This window comes from Salvia miltiorrhiza, chromosome 2 (assembly GCF_028751815.1).
Source record: "Salvia miltiorrhiza cultivar Shanhuang (shh) chromosome 2, IMPLAD_Smil_shh, whole genome shotgun sequence".
Taxonomy (NCBI): domain Eukaryota; kingdom Viridiplantae; phylum Streptophyta; class Magnoliopsida; order Lamiales; family Lamiaceae; genus Salvia; species Salvia miltiorrhiza.
The window spans coordinates 7327517-7336412 of NC_080388.1; positions in this window are offsets into that span (position 1 = coordinate 7327517).

Sequence of the window (8896 nt, forward strand, 5' to 3'; positions counted from 1 at the left end):
ACGAAGAGTCTCCCACATTCAAAACTCAAGAGCGGCAGAAGATATTGAAGACGACGAAGTTGGAAGTAGCGAGCGATTTCTCAGGCAATAAGTCTCCACCGGCGACCACAGATTGCTACTTCCAAAAAAAAGGTAAGTTTTGCTTAAACTCGAATCGTGGGGATGGTTTTTGATTGCATGCAATTAATCCCGAATCAATGAATGTTAATAGATTGAACTAGGATTGAACTGTGGTGTTAATAGATTAATGAAATGTTAAAATAGTGTTGTTTCTGTTATTTCGTTGTGCAGGATGGAAAATCCTATGGTCACCTTTGTGTTCAATCTTTTTGGTATTTGATCTAAAGATGAAAACAGTGGTGAAATCCAATATGAGGGTTATGATTCGTCGAAAATAGAAGACATCTTAGGCAATATGACTTTTGAACGAATAATGTCTGAGTTTAAGTCATCTGAGTCTTGCTTGATGTCTAAACCTAGGGCAGTTTATGTGTACCACGAAGATTACAGATTAGATAAAGGCCTAATTCTCATTAGGGATCAAAGGCATTGTGCGAAAATGTTAGATTATCTAGAGATATTAGGCTAAGGATAAATTCAATTTTTTGTTGACTTTGAAAAGATTCCTATGCCTAGTTTCACACCATTGAGCTTGTTTACAGAAGAAGAGCTCGATACTCTATATGGGGAAGGGCCAGACGGTTTAGAGGTTCCAAAAGATGGGGTAGATGTTGGGACAGCTGGTACTAATACTATTGAAGGGGATAGGGTTCTTGATAGCTTAGTAGTTGACAATGATAGAATTTCTACAGTTTCTACAGTTTTATCCTGAGATATTAGGCTAAGGATAAGTAGGAATGCATATGGAAAAATGCAATAAAGCATGGCTGCAAAATGGGGGAGTGTAATTGTATTCGGATAATAAGAGCTGCAATGACCATTTATTTATACGCAAATATTACAAGACCATTTATGAGTATTCAAACCACTTCAAAAAGTAAACTGTCTTTTTGAAATTCAGCTTGAATTTCACATTTAACTTACTGTGGAAGCAGAAATTTTTGACATTTTTCATATGCGAGATTACTAAGAGGGTGTTTGGCTGAGCTTATAAACTCTTCAAAACGGCTTATAAGCAGTTTAGGAGCTTATAAGCTCTTTCAAAATGTTTGGCAAAATAAGCTCCTAAAGAGCTTTTAAGCTGTAAAAATTATAAGCTCCAAGAGCTTATAAGCTCCCCAAAAAATAAGTTCCTCTACCCCAACTTATTTTCTCATTATTTTATAAGCAATACTCATTTTACAAAAATAATTCAATTATGATTTTTTATTTTCATCATATATCATTTTAATTTCATTTTTCTTCGATTTTCTCACTCTAAAAAAGATTTTCTCTCACTAACTAAAAATTCAATCTCTAACTTATAAGCTCATTTACCCGAACACTTTGACAACTTATAAGTTCTTAAGAAACTATATTTTATATTATAGGGTTAAGGTACAGATACCCCCCTAAACATGACCCCCCTAAAATGTATACCCCCCATTCTCCAACTTGGTACAAATTGCCCCCCAAACTCGACGGAAAGTATACAACTAACCCCAGCGCACAGACGGACGTTAGACGCCGTCCATAAAATATATATATATATTTTTTTATTAAATGCAGGGCCCACCAAGAATGTTTACACGGGTTTCTCTAACAACCGATGCATACGAAGAGTCTCCCACATTCAAAACTCAAGAGCGGCAGAAGATATTGAAGACGACGAAGTTGGAAGTAGCGAGCGATTTCTCAGGCAATAAGTCTCCACCGGCGACCACAGATTGCTACTTCCAAAAAAAAGGTAAGTTTTGCTTAAACTCGAATCGTGGGGATGGTTTTTGATTGCATGCAATTAATCCCGAATCAATGAATGTTAATAGATTGAACTAGGATTGAACTGTGGTGTTAATAGATTAATGAAATGTTAAAATAGTGTTGTTTCTGTTATTTCGTTGTGCAGGATGGAAAATCCTATGGTCACCTTTGTGTTCAATCTTTTTGGTATTTGATCTAAAGATGAAAACAGTGGTGAAATCCAATATGAGGGTTATGATTCGTCGAAAATAGAAGACATCTTAGGCAATATGACTTTTGAACGAATAATGTCTGAGTTTAAGTCATCTGAGTCTTGCTTGATGTCTAAACCTAGGGCAGTTTATGTGTACCACGAAGATTACAGATTAGATAAAGGCCTAATTCTCATTAGGGATCAAAGGCATTGTGCGAAAATGTTAGATTATCTAGAGATATTAGGCTAAGGATAAATTCAATTTTTTGTTGACTTTGAAAAGATTCCTATGCCTAGTTTCACACCATTGAGCTTGTTTACAGAAGAAGAGCTCGATACTCTATATGGGGAAGGGCCAGACGGTTTAGAGGTTCCAAAAGATGGGGTAGATGTTGGGACAGCTGGTACTAATACTATTGAAGGGGATAGGGTTCTTGATAGCTTAGTAGTTGACAATGATAGAATTTCTACAGTTTCTACAGTTTTATCCTGAGATATTAGGCTAAGGATAAGTAGGAATGCATATGGAAAAATGCAATAAAGCATGGCTGCAAAATGGGGGAGTGTAATTGTATTCGGATAATAAGAGCTGCAATGACCATTTATTTATACGCAAATATTACAAGACCATTTATGAGTATTCAAACCACTTCAAAAAGTAAACTGTCTTTTTGAAATTCAGCTTGAATTTCACATTTAACTTACTGTGGAAGCAGAAATTTTTGACATTTTTCATATGCGAGATTACTAAGAGGGTGTTTGGCTGAGCTTATAAACTCTTCAAAACGGCTTATAAGCAGTTTAGGAGCTTATAAGCTCTTTCAAAATGTTTGGCAAAATAAGCTCCTAAAGAGCTTTTAAGCTGTAAAAATTATAAGCTCCAAGAGCTTATAAGCTCCCCAAAAAATAAGTTCCTCTACCCCAACTTATTTTCTCATTATTTTATAAGCAATACTCATTTTACAAAAATAATTCAATTATGATTTTTTATTTTCATCATATATCATTTTAATTTCATTTTTCTTCGATTTTCTCACTCTAAAAAAGATTTTCTCTCACTAACTAAAAATTCAATCTCTAACTTATAAGCTCATTTACCCGAACACTTTGACAACTTATAAGTTCTTAAGAAACTATATTTTATATTATAGGGTTAAGGTACAGATACCCCCCTAAACATGACCCCCCTAAAATGTATACCCCCCATTCTCCAACTTGGTACAAATTGCCCCCCAAACTCGACGGAAAGTATACAACTAACCCCAGCGCACAGACGGACGTTAGACGCCGTCCATAAAATATATATATATATTTTTTTATTAAATGCAGGGCCCACCAAGAATGTTTACACGGGTTTCTCTAACAACCGATGCATACGAAGAGTCTCCCACATTCAAAACTCAAGAGCGGCAGAAGATATTGAAGACGACGAAGTTGGAAGTAGCGAGCGATTTCTCAGGCAATAAGTCTCCACCGGCGACCACAGATTGCTACTTCCAAAAAAAAGGTAAGTTTTGCTTAAACTCGAATCGTGGGGATGGTTTTTGATTGCATGCAATTAATCCCGAATCAATGAATGTTAATAGATTGAACTAGGATTGAACTGTGGTGTTAATAGATTAATGAAATGTTAAAATAGTGTTGTTTCTGTTATTTCGTTGTGCAGGATGGAAAATCCTATGGTCACCTTTGTGTTCAATCTTTTTGGTATTTGATCTAAAGATGAAAACAGTGGTGAAATCCAATATGAGGGTTATGATTCGTCGAAAATAGAAGACATCTTAGGCAATATGACTTTTGAACGAATAATGTCTGAGTTTAAGTCATCTGAGTCTTGCTTGATGTCTAAACCTAGGGCAGTTTATGTGTACCACGAAGATTACAGATTAGATAAAGGCCTAATTCTCATTAGGGATCAAAGGCATTGTGCGAAAATGTTAGATTATCTAGAGATATTAGGCTAAGGATAAATTCAATTTTTTGTTGACTTTGAAAAGATTCCTATGCCTAGTTTCACACCATTGAGCTTGTTTACAGAAGAAGAGCTCGATACTCTATATGGGGAAGGGCCAGACGGTTTAGAGGTTCCAAAAGATGGGGTAGATGTTGGGACAGCTGGTACTAATACTATTGAAGGGGATAGGGTTCTTGATAGCTTAGTAGTTGACAATGATAGAATTTCTACAGTTTCTACAGTTTTATCCTGAGATATTAGGCTAAGGATAAGTAGGAATGCATATGGAAAAATGCAATAAAGCATGGCTGCAAAATGGGGGAGTGTAATTGTATTCGGATAATAAGAGCTGCAATGACCATTTATTTATACGCAAATATTACAAGACCATTTATGAGTATTCAAACCACTTCAAAAAGTAAACTGTCTTTTTGAAATTCAGCTTGAATTTCACATTTAACTTACTGTGGAAGCAGAAATTTTTGACATTTTTCATATGCGAGATTACTAAGAGGGTGTTTGGCTGAGCTTATAAACTCTTCAAAACGGCTTATAAGCAGTTTAGGAGCTTATAAGCTCTTTCAAAATGTTTGGCAAAATAAGCTCCTAAAGAGCTTTTAAGCTGTAAAAATTATAAGCTCCAAGAGCTTATAAGCTCCCCAAAAAATAAGTTCCTCTACCCCAACTTATTTTCTCATTATTTTATAAGCAATACTCATTTTACAAAAATAATTCAATTATGATTTTTTATTTTCATCATATATCATTTTAATTTCATTTTTCTTCGATTTTCTCACTCTAAAAAAGATTTTCTCTCACTAACTAAAAATTCAATCTCTAACTTATAAGCTCATTTACCCGAACACTTTGACAACTTATAAGTTCTTAAGAAACTATATTTTATATTATAGGGTTAAGGTACAGATACCCCCCTAAACATGACCCCCCTAAAATGTATACCCCCCATTCTCCAACTTGGTACAAATTGCCCCCCAAACTCGACGGAAAGTATACAACTAACCCCAGCGCACAGACGGACGTTAGACGCCGTCCATAAAATATATATATATATTTTTTTATTAAATGCAGGGCCCACCAAGAATGTTTACACGGGTTTCTCTAACAACCGATGCATACGAAGAGTCTCCCACATTCAAAACTCAAGAGCGGCAGAAGATATTGAAGACGACGAAGTTGGAAGTAGCGAGCGATTTCTCAGGCAATAAGTCTCCACCGGCGACCACAGATTGCTACTTCCAAAAAAAAGGTAAGTTTTGCTTAAACTCGAATCGTGGGGATGGTTTTTGATTGCATGCAATTAATCCCGAATCAATGAATGTTAATAGATTGAACTAGGATTGAACTGTGGTGTTAATAGATTAATGAAATGTTAAAATAGTGTTGTTTCTGTTATTTCGTTGTGCAGGATGGAAAATCCTATGGTCACCTTTGTGTTCAATCTTTTTGGTATTTGATCTAAAGATGAAAACAGTGGTGAAATCCAATATGAGGGTTATGATTCGTCGAAAATAGAAGACATCTTAGGCAATATGACTTTTGAACGAATAATGTCTGAGTTTAAGTCATCTGAGTCTTGCTTGATGTCTAAACCTAGGGCAGTTTATGTGTACCACGAAGATTACAGATTAGATAAAGGCCTAATTCTCATTAGGGATCAAAGGCATTGTGCGAAAATGTTAGATTATCTAGAGATATTAGGCTAAGGATAAATTCAATTTTTTGTTGACTTTGAAAAGATTCCTATGCCTAGTTTCACACCATTGAGCTTGTTTACAGAAGAAGAGCTCGATACTCTATATGGGGAAGGGCCAGACGGTTTAGAGGTTCCAAAAGATGGGGTAGATGTTGGGACAGCTGGTACTAATACTATTGAAGGGGATAGGGTTCTTGATAGCTTAGTAGTTGACAATGATAGAATTTCTACAGTTTCTACAGTTTTATCCTGAGATATTAGGCTAAGGATAAGTAGGAATGCATATGGAAAAATGCAATAAAGCATGGCTGCAAAATGGGGGAGTGTAATTGTATTCGGATAATAAGAGCTGCAATGACCATTTATTTATACGCAAATATTACAAGACCATTTATGAGTATTCAAACCACTTCAAAAAGTAAACTGTCTTTTTGAAATTCAGCTTGAATTTCACATTTAACTTACTGTGGAAGCAGAAATTTTTGACATTTTTCATATGCGAGATTACTAAGAGGGTGTTTGGCTGAGCTTATAAACTCTTCAAAACGGCTTATAAGCAGTTTAGGAGCTTATAAGCTCTTTCAAAATGTTTGGCAAAATAAGCTCCTAAAGAGCTTTTAAGCTGTAAAAATTATAAGCTCCAAGAGCTTATAAGCTCCCCAAAAAATAAGTTCCTCTACCCCAACTTATTTTCTCATTATTTTATAAGCAATACTCATTTTACAAAAATAATTCAATTATGATTTTTTATTTTCATCATATATCATTTTAATTTCATTTTTCTTCGATTTTCTCACTCTAAAAAAGATTTTCTCTCACTAACTAAAAATTCAATCTCTAACTTATAAGCTCATTTACCCGAACACTTTGACAACTTATAAGTTCTTAAGAAACTATATTTTATATTATAGGGTTAAGGTACAGATACCCCCCTAAACATGACCCCCCTAAAATGTATACCCCCCATTCTCCAACTTGGTACAAATTGCCCCCCAAACTCGACGGAAAGTATACAACTAACCCCAGCGCACAGACGGACGTTAGACGCCGTCCATAAAATATATATATATATTTTTTTATTAAATGCAGGGCCCACCAAGAATGTTTACACGGGTTTCTCTAACAACCGATGCATACGAAGAGTCTCCCACATTCAAAACTCAAGAGCGGCAGAAGATATTGAAGACGACGAAGTTGGAAGTAGCGAGCGATTTCTCAGGCAATAAGTCTCCACCGGCGACCACAGATTGCTACTTCCAAAAAAAAGGTAAGTTTTGCTTAAACTCGAATCGTGGGGATGGTTTTTGATTGCATGCAATTAATCCCGAATCAATGAATGTTAATAGATTGAACTAGGATTGAACTGTGGTGTTAATAGATTAATGAAATGTTAAAATAGTGTTGTTTCTGTTATTTCGTTGTGCAGGATGGAAAATCCTATGGTCACCTTTGTGTTCAATCTTTTTGGTATTTGATCTAAAGATGAAAACAGTGGTGAAATCCAATATGAGGGTTATGATTCGTCGAAAATAGAAGACATCTTAGGCAATATGACTTTTGAACGAATAATGTCTGAGTTTAAGTCATCTGAGTCTTGCTTGATGTCTAAACCTAGGGCAGTTTATGTGTACCACGAAGATTACAGATTAGATAAAGGCCTAATTCTCATTAGGGATCAAAGGCATTGTGCGAAAATGTTAGATTATCTAGAGATATTAGGCTAAGGATAAATTCAATTTTTTGTTGACTTTGAAAAGATTCCTATGCCTAGTTTCACACCATTGAGCTTGTTTACAGAAGAAGAGCTCGATACTCTATATGGGGAAGGGCCAGACGGTTTAGAGGTTCCAAAAGATGGGGTAGATGTTGGGACAGCTGGTACTAATACTATTGAAGGGGATAGGGTTCTTGATAGCTTAGTAGTTGACAATGATAGAATTTCTACAGTTTCTACAGTTTTATCCTGAGATATTAGGCTAAGGATAAGTAGGAATGCATATGGAAAAATGCAATAAAGCATGGCTGCAAAATGGGGGAGTGTAATTGTATTCGGATAATAAGAGCTGCAATGACCATTTATTTATACGCAAATATTACAAGACCATTTATGAGTATTCAAACCACTTCAAAAAGTAAACTGTCTTTTTGAAATTCAGCTTGAATTTCACATTTAACTTACTGTGGAAGCAGAAATTTTTGACATTTTTCATATGCGAGATTACTAAGAGGGTGTTTGGCTGAGCTTATAAACTCTTCAAAACGGCTTATAAGCAGTTTAGGAGCTTATAAGCTCTTTCAAAATGTTTGGCAAAATAAGCTCCTAAAGAGCTTTTAAGCTGTAAAAATTATAAGCTCCAAGAGCTTATAAGCTCCCCAAAAAATAAGTTCCTCTACCCCAACTTATTTTCTCATTATTTTATAAGCAATACTCATTTTACAAAAATAATTCAATTATGATTTTTTATTTTCATCATATATCATTTTAATTTCATTTTTCTTCGATTTTCTCACTCTAAAAAAGATTTTCTCTCACTAACTAAAAATTCAATCTCTAACTTATAAGCTCATTTACCCGAACACTTTGACAACTTATAAGTTCTTAAGAAACTATATTTTATATTATAGGGTTAAGGTACAGATACCCCCCTAAACATGACCCCCCTAAAATGTATACCCCCCATTCTCCAACTTGGTACAAATTGCCCCCCAAACTCGACGGAAAGTATACAACTAACCCCAGCGCACAGACGGACGTTAGACGCCGTCCATAAAATATATATATATATTTTTTTATTAAATGCAGGGCCCACCAAGAATGTTTACACGGGTTTCTCTAACAACCGATGCATACGAAGAGTCTCCCACATTCAAAACTCAAGAGCGGCAGAAGATATTGAAGACGACGAAGTTGGAAGTAGCGAGCGATTTCTCAGGCAATAAGTCTCCACCGGCGACCACAGATTGCTACTTCCAAAAAAAAGGTAAGTTTTGCTTAAACTCGAATCGTGGGGATGGTTTTTGATTGCATGCAATTAATCCCGAATCAATGAATGTTAATAGATTGAACTAGGATTGAACTGTGGTGTTAATAGATTAATGAAATGTTAAAATAGTGTTGTTTCTGTTATTTCGTTGTGCAGGATGGAAAATCCTATGGTCACCTTTGTGTTCAATC